Source organism: Caloenas nicobarica, chromosome 1 (genome assembly GCF_036013445.1).
Source record: "Caloenas nicobarica isolate bCalNic1 chromosome 1, bCalNic1.hap1, whole genome shotgun sequence".
NCBI classification, from domain to species: domain Eukaryota; kingdom Metazoa; phylum Chordata; class Aves; order Columbiformes; family Columbidae; genus Caloenas; species Caloenas nicobarica.
In genome coordinates, this window is record NC_088245.1 from 149752544 (window position 1) to 149771706 (window position 19163).

Sequence of the window (19163 nt, forward strand, 5' to 3'; positions counted from 1 at the left end):
ATTGCCACATAATTAAGCAGTAACACAGACATTTCCAAGGCAAAAGGGAAATCCGCGGTTACAATGGTTTAAAGAAAGCAACAAAAGCAGCAGGACGTCATACTCTTGAATGAAAAGCCCTGAATACCATTTGTTGCTGCTGCCTAATATCTAAGTGATGACGAATGTTTTCTTTTATGCAGGTTTTAGATACATTTAGTTTTTGTTTCTTGGAAGTTGGCATGTTCTACTACTGCTCTTAATATTTTGTTGGGAAAAAGAAGTTTTAGAAAAACCAAAGTAGTAGTGGTGGATGTAGAGCTAAGCGGAAATATTTTTAATTACTGGAGTCAATACATTCTATTTCGAAGAAGAGAACCTGGAAGCTATTATCTTGGGGGGCAAATTTGGACAAGGTAATTGGCTTTGACCTTTTGCCAGATGTCTAACAGTTCGTTTTTCTTTCTCCCTTGTGTCCAGATAAATGTCATGCCTTAAGGTTTTTGTTCCCTTGTTCTGGTTTCAAGTGTGGAGCTGCTTATGTAGCTAATCTGCACTTAAAATTATTTCCACTTCTAACCCCAGTAGGACTCTCTTTTGGGGTATTCAGACAGAATTGACATAATTGGATTTCTGCCCAGATACTGTATTTAAATAGCTTTGGAGATGTCATTAATTTGACAGCTGCCATAGGAAATCTTTGTTTTGACTATTGTTACAGGACCTGCAATGTTTCTATTGCATTTTCATTTGTAGTCTGCCACTGAATTGGCGTGATTAAAATGAGTAGAATAAGACACCATCAAATATGTACAAGACATGAAAGGGAGAAAATCAGTGTTGAAAACCTCAGAAGGTAGGCTGTTGCCAAATTTCATTTGGGTATTATGAGATTTTGGAATATCTGGTTATCTTTCAAACAGCAGTAATAGCAGTGCCTGCGGCTAGGGCTGGTGTATGCCACAGTGGAACCAAAGCTGTGTTAACATTTCTCTTCTTGTCAACCTAAAGCAAAGTTTCTGGGGCAGTTCAGGCAAAACTGCTTCAACCATTTCTGATTATTAACTTAGAAGAAAAAACAGGTGCTTTCGGCAACTCTGTGCTCTTGGGAAGTAGCTATCCTAGCAACTCTGGCGTTTGTTCCTTTTTGGTGGATCTGAGGAACCCAGAGGTTTTGCTTAGACCCGCACATAGAAGGTGCTGACTTTGGGGACTGCCATTCTGCCATGTCCAAAGAGGACAGTGATGGGACACATCACTGACTAGCATGTACCCACCTACCAGGTCATGCAGGAACCAAAGCCACTTGTAAGTTCCAAGTGTTTGTCTTGCACTTACCTTTGTCTCTTGGTTGTGAACCCCTAGTTATGGTAGTTTTGTACTTGAACCATGTGATGTTTGTTTTTCTTGAGTCATCAGAGGAGACTTGGAAAAACTTTAAATCTAGAATGTCAGTTTTTCCCAGCCTTTGATATATGAATGTATTGGGACAAAAATGTCTTGCTCCTCGCAATGAAGATCATTTTCATCAATGCATTACTGAACTCTAACATCAGGTACTATTTGAGCATATTCTAGTTTCAGTAAGAGATTTTGTGCTGTGGCTTTTCTTTTTTTACCCTCTCTCAGTTTTACTAGTGGATTCCAGTTTAATGTCTGTTTATGTGAGTTCTGCAGCCCTGTGCTTTTCAGCATTGTAGATGAAATACTGAGGTTGAGTAAGTGATAAATCTTTCTACTCTTTCTGCTAGTGGTGGTGGAGAGAGATTTCTTCCACTTGAAGTCATTATAGATTTCTTCACCTGAGAGCCAAGGTGCCTGGACTTTCCTGCCATCCCTTCGAAGTGAAACGGCTCTCGTTTGTGCTGACAGTACTTCAGACACGGTTTGGCTGAACAGAATAGGACAGAGCTTGCATACTCTTCAGAATAAGATACTCTGCTTGGACAGTAATGCCCACAGCACTCTTATATACCCGGTGGCTGTGTGCCTGAGGGAAGGGTGGAACACAAATGCCCTCAGCAACCAGGCTGAGGCGCAGGGAGCGATTGCTGCTGGTGGTGGCTGCTGTGACAGCAGGTGGGGAAGACCCAGACCAGGCCTTCTTCCATCAGCGTAACATATAGAGTTGCCACTTTGCAGTTTGAGACTTATGAAAAAGCTTCTGACAGTGTTTTCCTTGATCAGTCAGGATCTGCATCCTGCCTTTCCTCCAACTCCTTGTATCTGCCTGGTGGTTTCAAAGACAACCACTGACCTTGGCCTATCCCTCTTAACATCACCTTATCCATATATTTCAGCACTAAGACAGTAGTGGCATGATTATTTCAAATTCAGATGGTGCTGCGTTGAGTGTACACGTAGGAAAGATTTTCCTTGGACTAAGGAAGAATGAATAATTTATCAGAACAGGAGCTCTAATACGGGTTGCAGTCAGCCTTTAACTTTGAATTGCCAGTGGGCTATGTCTGCCTTACTTGACTCTACTATATTAGTGATCTGTAGTCTCTCTGTAGCCCCTGCTACGGTCCATTTTCTGTTACATCTTACCCCAATGCAAATCTTCTCTAACTGTGTAGATGAGAGATTTATTTGCTTGTTTTATACATTTGTCTCCATAACCAAGAGTTGTAGCCAGGTGTCTCTGCCTCGTGTTTCTCTGATAGTGAGTTAGCATTGCATCCTTCTGTGGTAGCTAATTCATCGGAATCTGTGTGTTTCACTTCTCCAAAAGGCATCTGTGAATGCCTTTTTCCAGTGGAGGTGTGCATTTTCAGTAATTTACGTACGCAGATTACTAGATTACGGTAAAGAGTATATTAATATGCTGTTTGTAGTCATCTTTCACAGCCCTGAAATTCACAAGTATTGAATTAAAAGCTCTGACTCTACTAGAGAGGTTTGGAAGAACTGGTGTGATTCTGTGGGTTGTATATGTCTTTATGTAAAACACTTTAATGGCAAAGATGCAATAGGAAAAATAGCTTTGCGAAGCAGCTGCCTGGGCTAATGAGTTGTTAACCACTCAGGTCCTCAAAGATTCTGAGCTGATTTTACTTAATGGAAAAGACTGTTATTGTGCCATTTTTACAAACAAAAAATTAAAGTATCGATCAGAAAAAAAGCTCAGGTTCCACTGGAATGGATTCTTAAACTATGTGTACAAAATACTAATTTCTAAAGTGCTGAAGAAAGATGTCTAACTATGAATGCTAAGTTGTGTCTAAAATTCAAATTTGTAATTTGAATAATAAGGTATCCTATTAAAGAAACCAAAGTAATTATTTCGTGTTTAAACCACGGCCTGAGAAGCTTGCTTAGTTAGGCACTACCTGAGGTTGAAGTCTAATCGTTTTCTTAAAGTTACTGTGATACAAAGCTTAAGAACAGCCTTGGGTAGGTATAGTTCCATTTCTACTTATCTGTAATTATAATTGGTAATACAGTTCTTTCAGGATACATTTGTGGGGGTTCCCGAGGTGCTGAGAGCTGTCCTAAGCATAAATCTCAAGACCTTTGTTGCTTCTCTGGTGTGGGCTTTAGGGTTATTTGTACAAGTGCTTACATAGCCAGCTTGTAAACACTTAAATAAGGAAAATTAGAAAGGTTGTGAGTTCCTATTCCTTATTATAAATAGAAAAGAAAGAATAGGGGAATTGAGATAAAATGGAATTTGAATACTTTGCCTTTCACAGATGGCTCTTCGATAAGAATGCTTAAAAAACCTGGAGCTATTTTAGTGGCATGGTACCTTTGTTGTGAGCCTCCTTCAGCTTGCAGAAAGTGACTGGGCACGGCTTGCATTTATTTTGATGCTTGACTATCAGACTGAAAGACAGGTGTATGTGGGGTTTTGTTGGTTGTGGGTTTTTTGTTTGTTTCTGAGACTGCAATATTAGATGGCTTCTCAAAGAGTTTGTAGCCTTGCTGAGGGGAGGCTTCTTGGCCTCCCATTGACAATTTCTCCACTCTGCTTTGTGGGTTTTTTCTTTTTCTCATGCAGGGACTGCCCTGGAAGTTGCAGCGCAGCATAATCAAATTTAAATTAGGTCAGTATCAGTAAGTATCAAGAGGGAAAATCCTTCTTAAGCCAGGAATTTAAAAATTTGTGTGTTACAGTGAGTTTAGATAGTAATTTGGTATCAGTATTAGGTTTTTTAATAGCTCAGACTTTCGGGGAAAATTTCTAGCTGAAAGAACATAAGAAGCGCTTGATTCCTCTTAATAAACTGATGTGAATCTGTACAATAAATATTGTAGAATTTTTAACGGATGCAGTTACTAACAGATGTAACCCTCCTCATTTCTTTCCAACTTAAAAAGATGCTGTTTATGCATGTATTTTAATTGCAACTACAGAAGAAGCTGGCAATGGAAGTTGGTTTTGGAAATACAGTATTTGTTTTAAGTGTTGATATTATTTAGAAAATGAACTGCTTGTCCTTCATGTGTAGATTGGGAGTTGGTTGTGCAAGTAGATGTAAAAAATGTTTTTGTTTTTTTTGAAAACATATAATATATGCTCTGCAGATTCTGGCATATACACATTTGACTGCAGGAGTTAAATCAGAATATAGGTCAGCATCACCTCTTTGATTGCATGTGGTTCAAGTGTGAGCCGTTGCACTCTTTCTCTAGCTGTGTTCCTGTTCCCCTCCAAGTATATATTTATTTAAATTAAAAATGAAAAGAAAAAAGAAGTTTGAGCGACCTCTGGTATCTATGTGTCTAATCACTTCCTCTTTGATACAGACACAGGGAGGTGTATGACAGCCCTTGCACGCCAGATAGCAGCACAGAGAAGATACGGAACCTCCTGCCCATGCACTGTTCAGAAGAGACTGAAATTTATTTGGCTAACCATTTACAGCCTCAGGTGATGGCTCCAAACCTAGACCACTTAAAAAAGCCCATTTTAACACAGAGATTGTCTTTGCTTCAAGGACTAGTACCATTTTCAGAGCTGGCATACAGGCTTACATCTTTTCCAGCGTTTTAAGTATCTGGCAGTCTTTTCTCTGTGCAAGGCAGTGAACCTGTTCTTGCGGCCTGTTTCACTTGCTTTCTTGCCATTAAGCAACCGTAATTTTCAAGGAAAAAGAGCTTAGTTGTGTTGTGCATATAGCATGAAAGGATTTTAATCTTTTTTTTTGTTTTCAGAATGTTATACACATTGTAATTCAACGTTGCAATTTACTGCCTTTTTGAAACCTCAAATATGATGTGAATCCAGTAGTCTCGCTTTCTCTTTTCACCGTGTTCCATACTCAGTTTTAAAATGTGGCATTTAATAAATGCCTTGACATATGTGAGTTAAAGAATAGTTGCATATTTTAACATTACCATTTTCTTAGCTTTAGAAGAAGGTAATATTAACTGAGGTTTATGAGGATATATGTGACTAGGAGGTTAAAATATTCAGTCTTGAATAAACTCGGTGGGTTTCTTTTCCCTCTAAGCAAATTCAGGCACTGAGCTTTTGAGTGCCTAAGTTGATCTTTCTGCTGCTCCATGGAACCGGATTGTGCCTTCCCAACTGTCTGCATAGTTAAAATATTTTGAACGTAGCCTATTTTGACATAATTTCATTTGAAATATCTGCCTAATGGAGAAGTCTTAATGGAATACTTTAATAGCCCAAAGTGGTTACCTGCAATTGCTCCGGTGTATTTCAGTCAATTACAAAGGAAGGCAATATTTAATGTTGGAGTGGAGCTAGATGGTGTAATGAACTGGCAGATTGCCAGCGTGATCTTCTCCACAGGAGAATTTGTATTAATGCGATGCTTTTCATTTGTTCTCCAGAAGGTCACTAGTAATACGTCAATTGTTGAATTTTATCATAGTTATCAGAGTCACTTGAATGCCTTACCGTTGAAGTTAAAATTCCCAGTCTGTGCAGTTCACGTTTATGGTCAGGTCATTCTTGTGTATTAGCATATTAAGTATCAAAGAGATTATTTTAGCTATTTCCTGTCAGAATTTAAATAGGAGGTGGTTGCGTATTGGGAAGAGAGCCTGAGAGAATTGTCATTGAAATAGTCATTCTAAGGCTGAATCTGGATTTTAGCCATGGGGATAAAGAAAATGGGGCACATTACAGGTATTAGTGAAAGGAAAAGTGGTTAATAACTTTGGATGTTACTTGTAATATAATCATTACAAGAACACTAGTTTATTCTTAAGGTTGTAATATTTAAAGATTACACAATTAAATATAAGATGCTTATTTTATTAGGTGTTACTGATATTTATCTTCTGGTGCCTGTTTGAAAGCATCAAGTTCAAACTTTCATTTCTGACTATTCAAAAGTGCTTTTTACTGTGGGACTTGTATAATCCTTGTGTACAGAAGACCTTGGTCTGAAAAACAAACGAGAGTGACTGAGGTTGCCGTTCAAATACAGACAAATTTGTCTTTCTGTCTTGCATATTTGTAATCATGTGTTCATCCAAGTCCTGTACTCTGACATTTCTTTGTCATCTGCTGTTCCTCTGCTCCGGGCCTCGTGGTCAGCGCGGGACCTGAAGGCAGTCAGGACTGGTAAGGAACTGTGACATCTTGCATGCAGCAGGGCTGACGTTGCTGCAGTAGTGTCGGTATTAGCATTGGGATATGACAAATGGACATCACACTAGATGGTACAGAAGTGATGGGCACTGGTGGTGCCATGGGACATGGCTGCCCGGCTCTGTGCCTTTGTTGCTTTGCTGTCTGTCAAAAAAGTCGTTGACTTCGTTTCCCATGTTGCACCAATTTTTCTGGTGAGTGGATTATAAGAGTTTGCCATGTGTGCTCCGAGGCTTTTGAAGGCCGATGGAGATTATTTTGTACTCTCAAATTTTAACTGCTCGTTCTCTGTCCTGGCTTTGCTGTGGAACACACCTGTCTGGAGTCCTGGCTGGTAGGACTCAGCAGCAGAACCAGAAATCCCCATGTGTGGTGCAAACCCTCTGCCTGGGGGCAGATGGTCCCAAACCCTAACCACTGTTTCCATTTACTGTCTTTGAGAAGAAAGATCTTGAACTTTTATGACTGAAAGATTGTTTCAAGGAGCATATTTAGAGTATAAGCGAATTATTTGCGGTCCAGGTTTCCATCCTGACTTTGAGTCACTGCAAGTCACAGTATTGCAGGCGAAGCTTTGGGCTGCAGGGGTGTGGGATGGAAATTTGTTGCTCTTCTGGGGAAGTCACTTTTAGTGTGACTTGTAGCAAAAAAAACTTCCTCTGGCTCTTCCATAGCAGAGTGAAGATATTTAGCAGGAGAACAGTAAAAACAGAGGTCACAATGCAATGGAATTGAGCCCAGGGAGGACAGAGACCAGTCTGTGTTTTACTCTCATGTGTCTGTTAGATTAACAGAGTTTTATTTCAGTCAAAGTGTTGGTAGGAATGAGGTTTTCTTGTGCATCTTCTTCCTTTCATTCTTTGCATTATCACCATTAGCATTCTGAGCTACTTTTAATGTATGTTAATTGAGCTATGGAAAAAAAAAAATCTTGCTGTACAGAAGGAAGTTGAAGGAAGTTACCATTGTTATACTGAGATAAACACATGACTCATTCTTTTCTTGTGCGTTTAGATGGAATTTTGAGTCTTATTTTCCCCAACTGTAATTCTTCTCCAGTTGACTAATAAATACAAGGTTAGTTTTTCAGGTATTGGTGATTAACCGTACTGGTTTTCAGTTCACTTTCGAATGCAAGTTTTATACACAAATGTGCAGTTGTGAAGGCAGGAGCAATAACCGAGAGAGGTGTTGGGTATTTCTTTAAGGAACAAAACCAAAAAAAAAAATCAACCTGAATTCAGAAGCTTGGTACTGTACTTCAGTGGTGGATGGTAATGGGCAGGAGATGATTCGTGAGGTAGGAAGAGGAAAGATAGTACTCTTCAGAAGATCTTGTAATAAGAAAGAAAATGACTTTTATTTTCTCACTTTTCCCTCTTAATATTAAAAGCGTTCTTGCATTATTGGCAGGAGAAAAACATGTAGTACAAAACATTCAGCTGGTAGGGTTTTAGTGTTGCTTCATTTATTGAAGTATCTTTCCCATTTACTTGAGATCTGTCTTGTAATTTCAGATATAGAGCAGTTTTCAGTGAGAACACAGTTAAGGTCTGTAAATGTGTAGGAAAACTGATACAGCAAAGTGTGGCTGCCCACTGTCTGTGCCTGTGGAAAGCTGAAAACCCAGGTTGGGCAGTGGGGCCGCAGACGTTCCAGCCAGCGCCATGGCACAGGAGAAGGGGACATGTCACCCTCCAGTCCCATCTGCTCTCTGCTGTCACATGTGCATCTTCATTCAGGTGCTGAACTGGATCCGGAGCTCTTCTGTTTGAATAATGCTTCTTTACAAGTTGCCTGCCTCTGGTTCATTTGTTTTGTTTTTATTTTGTGTTTTTAGGAGGGCTAGCAGTGCTCTGGCTCCCCTTGTAGCTGCCTTGGAGCTGAGGGACAGGGACTCTTTCTTGCTTTATCCTCTAACAATACATTTATGCTTAAATGTTTATCATACCGTGGTTTTAGTAGTTCTGTTACTCCACTTATTAATGGGTAGAAGTCCAAATCTAATTTTTAAACATCTGTGTAAGGTATTTTTAATACATTTGTCAACACCTTTTTCCCCTTCATTATGATGTATGGGATCATTGGATTAATTGTTCTTTTTTTAATATAATTTGTCTGTAGGATGCTTTTGTACAGTGGCAACTGATTGGGATCTGTTCAGAGAAGACTTTGAACAGAAACACTTGTGTGCAAGTGGCCTGAGGTTGAGTAGGTTGAGTTGTAATCTGTTGTCCTTATGAGCCAGGGGCTGCAGCACAGGAGGACATTCCGAATTTTTTCCTTCTCTTTGAATTGAATCTTAATGGGTTGACACTGCCTGAATTTGTCAGACATCCTGTGGAGTTGGAAGCATCATTAAAAACCAGAAACAGTTGTTTAAATATTTTGAAGTCTCTTCTGAAAGGTTTGTGTTGTGGCTAGAAATACATAACAGAATGATGGAGGCTGCAAAAGACCTCTGGAGGCCTGTGCCATCCAGCTCTGAAGTCTCCAGGAGAATCTGAGACTTCCCCAGGGAGAAGGTTCATCACTTCTCAGGAGGCATGCGGCCATGGTTAGCCACCCTCATGGTGATACCTTCTTCTTTATATCCAGCCAGAATGTTCATTAATGGAGTTCTCCAGCCCTACGACCAGCTTCACTGCCTCAGTCAGAGCTCATTCTCTTCGGGTCAGTGGCTCTTGTGCCAGCGGGCTCCAAACCACATGCGGTAGAAATCCAGATGAGTTACACATCCAGATGTGTGCCAGTGCCTACTAGGTGGAAATAGTCACATCCTGTGAAACTGCTGGCTATGCTTTTGCTGGTTTACCTTAGTTTTCCACATGTAACAGCATTTCCCTTTTCTTAGGAAATATAGGCAAGTTAAAAGAATGTAGAAGTGAAGGAAACAGTAAATAATGGTGTTTTTTCAAATGTAACCTTTCTAAAACTGAGCTGAACTTTTAATTCCGTTTATTGACTGATTTTTGTGGGTTTTTTTTCCTCTGTATTGTGATGGCTGGGTTTGTAGTTGCTTTCTTTCCTTGATGGTTTGGATTGTCTGTGGTTAAATCGAACTTGTATTCATTAAGAAAAGTGAAATATGAAGATGGATTCTATTTATGCTAAATAGGTGAATCAAGTTAGAGCCATTCTGCCTCATGTTCAGCATCTCTTAGGAGATTTTCATAGAATGAAAAATAAATTACCTAGCTAAAGTTCTTCTGTGTTTAGTGCTGAAACTAAAATATGTGGTGTTTGTTGTTTCAGATAGTGGTTTACATAACTTTGTTGGAGAGTCCTGCCTTTCACTGCCTGGATCCTTTTAACAGTGTGCCAAAGGTGAGTGAGTCAAGTTCGGTGGTTATTTTTGTAACTAAGGATAACAAGTGAACTGGATGTATTGCTTGGTTTTGCTTTCATGTAGTGTAGTACTTGTATTTTTTTTTAAACTGCTGTATGAATGGTTAAATAGCAAGTCTTTTTCCTTCAGTGATGAGACAAAGCCGTTTTAGCTCTTACTTTCAAAAAAAAAAGACAAGAAAAAAAGGATAAGCTCAGATTATTAATTAAGCATTAGGTATTGCTACCACTGTTTTTTGGCTCTCACCTCCTGTTACCCACTGCTTTGACTGGGGATATTTTCCCCTGAAGGTGCTGCAGGCAGGATGGTGTAGGAGGTGTGGAGGAGTAGCAGCTGTTTACAGCCTGCAATGGTGCAGGCTTAATATTTGTCCTTGATTGAATTTTTAAAACTAAGTAATAGCTAATGAAGTATTGAGAGGAAAGAAAGTTTGTGGGTTTTCTGTGAATGCAGAACAGAATTGCATTCAGTATATACGGAGTATCTTCCTGGGCAGGCTCAGAAGACCTGAGGTACCCTAATGAAGCTGATATTTTCCGTAAGATTCATTTTGTGGTAGAGTCTGATTGTCGTCTTTCTGTTAATTCATGTACCCTTTTGTCTGTTTCTAGTAACTGTAGCTGATCACTGTTGCTTAGCAGAGATTTAGTAGCAGAAGTTTTTAATAAAATGAAACCTCGTTACAACTGTACCAAAATTGAAAGCAAAAAGGCAGAACACTGAATGAACTTCCAGTGTTGTAGTGGCTGCAGCATGGAGCAGAAAACTGGGAGTCTTAGTTTAATTCATTATTTTACCAGGTGGATTTATGATTTCTTACTCAAATTCTCTATTTATAAAATAAAAATAACATTACCTTCTTCAGAAGGAAGTTATGAAGGCTGATTATTGACATTTTGAAGGCTTCAAATGGAAAGCAATGTATGAAGTCCTCATGTGCCTTGATTTTTGCTGTGAGTTCTGTTAAATGCTTGTTCAACAAAGTGTTATCAGGTGTTGAAATTAGACTTAATTTGTTTAATAGAGTGCAGGTGAACCAGTTAGAATTAAAAATGCAATCCTGTCTTAAGTTTAATATCTACATATGCTTCGGAAATTATTCCGTTTCCTTCAAACTGAAAAGGAAATTTTGAAGTGCTCGCATAGAAACTCTGAGCTGCTACAGTTGGCTTTTGCACTCCCTTTTCAGATTATCTGATATGTGTCTTTAAATGTAATGTACAAATTTATAACCCTGGCCTTTCCAACAGATCACAGTATAGCCTTGAACATTTTGTATTTGTTTTTAAAGTGAGAAATCTTTCGTAATATTTTTCTGGAGTAGAGACTCTAGTAAGTTTTCTTTATAATTTTTGTGTGTCATGTAGGTAGCAAAATTAAAATGTTCTTGCAGTGGCTGTTAATATAAAAACAAAACAAACATACAATCCTATAGCCAATGATTTATCAAACTATAGACTTAATGACAGTAAAATAATTCTAACTTTTCTACTAAAATTTCTGTTAAAATTAAGCTTGTATTTTACTGACTGTGGCCCAAATTTTGTATTTATGTCAAATATGTAATATAAAACTCTTCAGAGTTTTATCTTCGGAATCTCCTTTTGTCCTGTTTTGTAACAGTTTTCATTTAAATGTTCTGTGAAAATAATTTTTAAAAATCCACTACTTTGTTCAAGGAAATAGTTGTTTGGAATCTGGGTTATGGATTTCGAGCCATCTTTATTTGTTGAACTTATTTCTCTAATGTTTGGCTAATTGAGTAATTTTTTCTTCTACCCTTTAAAACAAGAAGGGAGGAGGGGAACAACACGCAAAAATTGAAGGTGTTTACAGCAGGTGAAGATTTTATATAGTTCCCAAAAAGGCAATAAATAAATAATAGCTCACTGAACGGAGGAGAGGAAGAACTATTTGGACATTTCAGTGGTGGGGGGTGTAGAGATGTCTTTTTTCTTAAGTATGAGTACCCAGGATACTTGCTGTGTGCAATTAGACAACACTTAATTTCATTAACAAAATTAAATCTAACTTCTGTATTAATACTTTGTCTTTTCCATCCTTTCTGTACATGTTTCTGATGGACTGTATTCAACTAGGTAAAGATGTGATTCTGCAAAACATGGAGCATTCTGATGCTTTTCTCAAAGGGAAACGAGTGCACAGGTGCAGGCTCAGTAAAGCCTACACTTGAAATGCTCAGTTGAACCAGAACATGGGAAACCTTTTGCCATTTAAAAAGGAAATGTAGTTGGCAACAGAGTAAACGTTCACAAATGACACTCAAAATGTTCTTAAACTTCACCAAACTGCGGAAAATAATGTGTCCTTGTAGGATTTTTTTGACTTAGATGTGCAGTGTAATTAGCCTGTGGTTGTCAAGATCTGCCAGCTTGTCCCTTAATCTAGCTGGGCAAGCTAGCTTTTTCAGTAGTTTGTTACAGATGAAATCTAATGTTCTGACAATTTATTGCAGTCATTCAGTTGTTGCAAATTTGAAACTGTTCTAAAAGCATTTAAACTATTTTGGAACATCGTATTGCATGTGGTGGTGTTCTGTACTTTTGAACTTGTTCCTCGTTCACTTACAGTCTTTGAATCAAAAAAAATAAATTGCATCTTATATTTTCACAATACAATATTTTGTAAAGTGATTGTAATATTAATATGTGCCTTAAGCAGTTCTTTTTTTGTATTTTAGTGTTAATGTTTAGATAAAATTTGAACACGGGAACAGGCTGCCCAGGGAGGTTGTGGAGTCTCCTTCTCTGGAGACACTGAAAACCCACCTGGACACATTCCTGTGTAGCCTCATCTACGTGTTCCTGCTCCGGCAGGGGGATTGGACTAGATGGTCTTTCAAGGTCCCTTCCAATCCCTAACATTCTGTGATTCTGTGAAAATCTTCTGGGCAGTGTTCTTGAACAGTATAATTTTTGAGACTTCATACACCTTTATGGAATGTGCCGCTCAATTCTTCAGAGGCACCTCTGTACACAGGAAGGAGATCTTTTGGTGAGATCAGAAGCAAACAGGTACAAGCAAAGTTCTCAGTGTTTGGTGGAAAGCCGGGTCTGTAGAGGTGCTCAGAACAACTGCAACACAAATGCGCTCCTCACGTTGTGAGACTAGAGGGAGACCTGCTCACAGCTTCTGGAAGGCTGATCCTTCTCGTCCTCCTTTTTAAAAGAGGAAAAAGCACCACAGACATTTCAGCTTGGTGGCACCGTCTGAGATGCTGTATCAAAATATTTCTTGGTATTTTTCTGTGGATCAGCATGTTTGTAGTTGTTGATTTTTTTTTTTTTTTTTCAGTTGTTTAAAGCCAAGGAAAACAATGCCTATTCTTAGTGTTTTGTATGAGTTAGTTGTGGGAAGTTTTTAATCTGACAGTAACTAAGAGAATGAAAGGTATGTACTGAGTGGGTATCCGGATTCCTTTCCCTTAAAAAAAAAAGTTTCCTGTAATTACATGAATTATCCTGGGTGCCTAAAGTGTTCATTTTAAACCTTTGAATGCAACTTTGGCATTACTTAAACATTTACAGACATTGGGTATAATGAATTTATAGAATACTGCCTGTTATGGTAGTGGCATAATACTTTATAACCTATAATTGAGGACAGAAGGTAAGAAAACTTTGATTCTACTCCTATGTGCCCATAACCACATGTATACCTCCCCAATTAAATTGATCTTCCCTGAATTATGTAATTTTAGTACTTTCTTTTTTAGATTTTTTTTTCACTACAATTTTTCTATTTCTTTTTCTCCTAGTTGTAGTTCTTTGCATGAAAATACAGGGATGCTTTTATTTACTAATAATATCAAAATAGATTATCAAGAATCACTTGTGTATGTTATTTTTTCGGCTTTGATAGCTTCAGGTGTAACTCAGGTTTGTAGATAGCAACGGTGCTTGTTACAGCCCACAACTGGCCTTTGCAGTATACTTTAACTGTAATCCATGTGGATTCCTCATCAGAGAACACTGTTAAGCTTTCATCAATACATGAAAATTTAGTTCAGTAAAAATAAAACTATGACTATGTTTTTCCTGGTGGAAGTAGTTTTGTGGTTAGATAGCCCGTATGGACTTTGGCTGTCTTCTTATCCAGCATGTCAGTTTTTCAGAGCCAAAAAAAGCTTTGCCTGCTGAAAAGAATCTAGCATGTTGCTTGTGAATATGACTGAGAGTTATGCTATATATAAAAAACAGATATATACGAGTAAGATAAGGTTAAGTGCGTGCCTGAGTGTATTCGTGAACTGAGCACGAAACATAACAGTGACCAACTTTAGTGTCTTGACCAGTGTTCAGAGGAGTGCCGCTGGCAGAATGGATTACTGAGCCCCTATTTCTGTGGTTTCTAACTAAACACATCACTGCGTTACACCCATTTCGGTTAGAAGATTTGAATGTGCACTGCACTTTTATGTGGCTTCGAATATTATCTTGAGAAACTCTTCAAGATAGCAGTTAGGCTACATCACAGGGAGGGCATCCTGAGATGCTGAAGGTGTTCATGACTTAGGTGAGCGTTGTACATGGAGGCGTAGGTTGGGGAGAGCTCAGCTTGAGGCTTTCGCGATGTGGGGACTGGGCGCAGTCCTTGTGCCGGCTCTGTGTGGTGGGATGGGGCTGTATCGGCTCAGGGACGGGCCAGCGACACCATCTAGTTGCAGATGTCCCTGCTCATTGCAGGTGGGGTTGGACTAGATGACCTTGGAAGGTCACCTCCAACCCAAATTATTCAATGATTCTATGAAACCCTCCTGAAGGAGGAAGCAAGCAGCTGAGGCTGATGTCACTGAATTACTTCAAGGTCTAACGGCCCCATAAAAGAGCTGTTGTCATCTCCTGCTTGTGAACGCCTCTTGGAGATCCCTTCCCCTCAGGTTTCTAAGGGATGCTGTGCCTGTTTCGTAGCTCTTTAGGGCTGACTGCTTGAGCTGGTGGTTTGCAGGAGCAGGTACACAGCCAGCGTTGGTGTGGGTCACTTGTAAAATCAGTTGAAGGCTTGTTCCTCCATTTGATAATGGCTGGAAGGCAGTTCTTCTGGTGTGGAGGCTTTGAGGAAACTTTAAATTGTTTGTCATTTGTGTTAGAATTGCTGTGTGCTAAAAAACCAGCTAAAACTGTAAATGTGTGTATTTTCAGTAGTGCTCTTAACTTGTTCCATATAACATATTGAAATAGTATATATTACATCAAATGCATTATGATATTAAAAAAACCAGTTTGGCTTGCTGAAATACTGCCCTTTAATGAATGGGAAGAGATGCTACATGCAGTTCATCTCGTTTCATGTCTGGGAAATGGTGTGTTACCCAGAGGTGCTCTGGGTAACTGCTGAAATTGATGGATTTCACAGAACAGAAAATATTTAAAAGTTAGTGTAGTATATTTGCTGTGGAATTCTGTTGCTAATAACTCGGTTAATTAATCTTGGATTACAATTAGTGTTTGCACTGTAGTAACAAAGTCTAACTTGTACTAAGCAGAGAAGACTGAGAAAATGAGCTTGTCCTGTTAATTTTTTTAAGCCAGTAGTAACATGAAGCATAGAATACCATGCATACAGCTACAAACCTTTTATGGTCTATTTTTCTTTCCCCTACTTAAGTTTGAGAGTCTCATTTTAAGACATCACAGGCTTCTTGCAGTCTCCTGGGTTTAACCGCTGTTTTCCTTTGTGCTCTCACTTCACACCCTTTTTTTTTTTTTTTTTTTCAGGGATCCCCTGCAGCTCTCATTCCTCCTTATTCTGGAGGCTGTTGTCTGTGTCAGCTGCTCTTAGTTGCTTCCCATAATAGAACTTCTGTGCAGCTTATTTTCTACCCCCTCTGTCACCCTCTTTTTTTTTTTTCCCCTCCTTTTTTTAAAATGAGCGTACTCCTGCTTTTTGATTGAGCAGCTGTATGTGCAATCCTTCCAGCAAATCCCCTGCTACTATCATTGCTACTCACGCTGTTTTTTCCCTTGCTAGTTTGAGCCCTTGCATTTCTTTTTAGCACTTTTTTTCCCTTCGACCACTTATTCCACCTCTTCCCACTATCCCATGAAATTTACCTATAGCCTGATTTTTTTTTTTTTTTTTTTGTATGAAATACTGACATCTTAACAGACCTGTTCCTGTATGCAAGTTGCATATCTGCCTCTGATGCAAGCAAGCTGTCTCAGGTGATGTTGGCGAGATCCAAGCAGCAGGTAGCTTGGGGGATCTGTATTTTCCCAAGAGGCTGATTTTTGAAACTCCATCTTGCACAAAAATCAGTAGTTTTTTGTCCTTTGGCGCTTAGCACATTCCATGATAAGATGGGTTGTCTCATACCATTAGTTCTCAAGTTATCACATACCAGCCCAAAAAATGCTGTTGAGTGGGGGTTAGACCTCTCTTTATATTTGATCTCTGAATTTGTCTTTCAAGACTAAACAGTCAGAATATTACTCTTCCTTTCTTAGTTTTCCCACAAGATATCTGAATGGCATTTTTTACCAGCTCTGAATTTGTACAGGATCTGGAAAGGTTTGTTCCATTATTGCTAGAGAGAGTGCTGGTTTATAATGAGGAAGATCAGGGTGTTTGGTAAGCTAAAGCATTTATCTCAAAAGAAAAGGATGTGATGCCTTTGAGTTTACTAAAATGTTTTGAGTAGAATTACAAACTTGGGGAGGGGGTGTGTATGTGTATGTTTATAAAACTGGGTTTGAAACTAGCTTGTAAGCAAGATTTTGACAGTTGTGCTCTTTAGGAATTGTATTTACTGTCAGAGTGATAATAGAATCTTGTATTCCCAAATGTTGGCTTGTGCTTCAGGCACTCTTTGGATGCATGGCTGCTATAACATACATTCTGACTGCAGTAAGTTACTGAGACCTCAGGAAGGCTTGAGCTGTGAGCGTGTAACTGGTAACACGTCACCATGTGGCCAAAATGGAGTTATCCCATGTGTGTTCTGGGCTTTTGTCCAGCTGTGTGAGGAGCAGCTGCTGCTCTGCATTCTTTGGGGGAAAAAAGGTGTCGGCAGAGAGATCAGGAGGTTGTTGGGACCTGCTCCCTGGCTGCGGTTCAGGAAAAGCAGAGGAAAACGATGGCACAAAGCAAGCTGCTTGTCAGGCTTAAGGATTCTGGCCTGTAAGTGGTGGCTGGGCATATCTGCATCCTGAGTCAGTACCCCCACTAATTCTGTGGAATCCTTAAAAATAAGAGTAACAAAAACTGAAGGCAGTATTTGATGCAATGACACAGTACTACTTACCTTTTGGGAAATAAAGCTTGGTTTCAGGCTTGAGTTTTTGAACCTAAATGTACTACATACTAGAGGAGTAGGCGTCAAATAACACTTCAGTCTGAGACCTGTTCCTCAGAGCTTAATTTCAACAAGGAGCTTAAGAACAAGAACAAATAAAATAAAAATGCTTGGTATTAGTCACTTGAAGCATTCAGAGGTTCTGCGATGCAGGAAAGGAAAAGGGATCTCTTGTCTGCAAGTTCTCCCACAGGTCCAGATGAAGAAGGGATGCATGTGTCTGCCCCCTTCCTCCCTATTCTTTTCCTCACCTTGAGGTAATTTGAATTTTTATATACTTGCTCCTACTTTTGATGAACCAAGGGATTGTAACTTGTGACTCCTTTCATACACTGCTCCACAGCTCTTGATATTTGGCTATGACTTTTCTTTAAAAAGTCTTTTTTATTGAGGCCTGATGCAGATTTGGTTAATGCTATGGGCTTCTCTTAGTAAGGTCTGAAATCATCTACTTCTGTTGTAAAATTACTTGTAGCGGGGTTGTGGCATGTCGCTCTTGAATTTTGACTACAAGTAATACTAAGGTACTACAAGAAGCTGTCAAGTACTACGTATTTTGTGTGGCTCTCAACTAAAATTGTATATGAAACAATGATGACATAGTTACTTTTATTGAAACTCAGTAGCAATATATTTTTTTAAAAAATTTGTATTAATCTAGAAGGAACAAGAACTCCGTGGCTAAACTTCCAAATTTCAGACCTGTGTTTCTGAACCTGCTTTTCCTTTATTTAACCTAGTTTCTAGTACAGATATTAATCCCCATCGTCTCTCTCCATGTTTGGAAATTATTTGTCTACTATAATTTCCCTTTCACATTTGTTGATGCATTTTATTATCTGGTGGGAGTAAAGAACAAAGTGTGTGAGCGTGTGAGGATAGGACATCTCATCAGTGTAAAAGTACATAACATTTCTGGATGAAAGGGAATGTGTTGTAGCAGCCAAAGCCAAATGTTTAATTCTGAACCGATTTGCTTATTGCAGGAAGATCATCTTCAGAAAAGTGAACTGTGGATAAATTTCTGGTAGAAGATAAAACAGTAGGAGATCTAGAGGAGTCTGGAACGGTTCAATTCTGTCCAAGCACTGGAGCTGAGAGTGAGAATAAAGGAGGAAAGAGTCCAGCATTGCCAGGCAGTGCTGGTCTCTATGGAATGTATATTTTTCTCATAGAAATGCAGAGTCTTTTCATTGCTTATTTGTGGGTCTGGGTAACTGTTTCTGTGCAAGAAGTCAGATATTCCTAGTCTTCATCCAGTAAAAGTTTACTTTCAGCAGTTTATCTTTTTGAGCAGCAGTTCTGGTGGAAAATCATGTTGGGGTAATAGTAGCGAAACAACTTTTAGGTTGTCTGCGTGAACTGACTCAGTGCTGCTGACACCTGAACTTCAAGGTAAGAGTTCAGAATTAAGGAACACTTTCCTAACATGCTTACAGCAGCCTGCATTCTCTGGAGCATGCCTGGCACAGAAGGGTTTCGGTAAATCCCCTTTCATCCTTTGCCACCCTTGGTGAATGGGGTTTTTCTCTGTTTTGTGTCCCTCACAGTTGACTGAGGAATTAACACTGGGTTGCTGCTGTAATCATGTGGCAGAGCACTCACAAGTACTGTGTTTGGAGGAGGACTTCATTTGAACTGATACATGAGAAATAATTTGTTTGAAATGAATTAATACTGCCAACATTCAAGACCATGCAGTCTTGACTTTAAAAGATTAAGAGCTATAGGACAAGTCGTTTTGAAACCTGTTTTATTTGGAAAAGTGTGAGAGGTAGAGTTTCCACTGCATTTATGCTTTGGGGACAGTAAGAGGAGATTCCTGTCTTGACTCTGAATTGCTCTTAGATGGAAGGAGAACAGATAATTTTGGGGGGAGACTGGGCTGGCCTCTTCTTGCCTGGGCTGATACTTTGCTGGTCGTGTAGTATCAGCACAGCAGCCAGTCT

The 19163-nt window shown here is 39.2% G+C and overlaps 1 protein-coding gene across 2 annotated transcripts in view; it reads left to right on the forward strand.

Moving 5' to 3' along the window:
- Positions 1-19163, forward strand: part of NCK2 (NCK adaptor protein 2) — an 88345-nt gene that overhangs the window by 22745 nt on the left and 46437 nt on the right. The window contains exon 2 of one of the 2 annotated variants that reach the window (XM_065646568.1): positions 9806-9877. The exons of the other annotated variant lie outside the window; for it this stretch is intronic. The gene's annotated coding sequence lies outside the window, so the exon portion shown is untranslated. The remainder of the gene's footprint in view (positions 1-9805; positions 9878-19163) is intronic. 2 annotated transcript variants of the gene reach the window in all.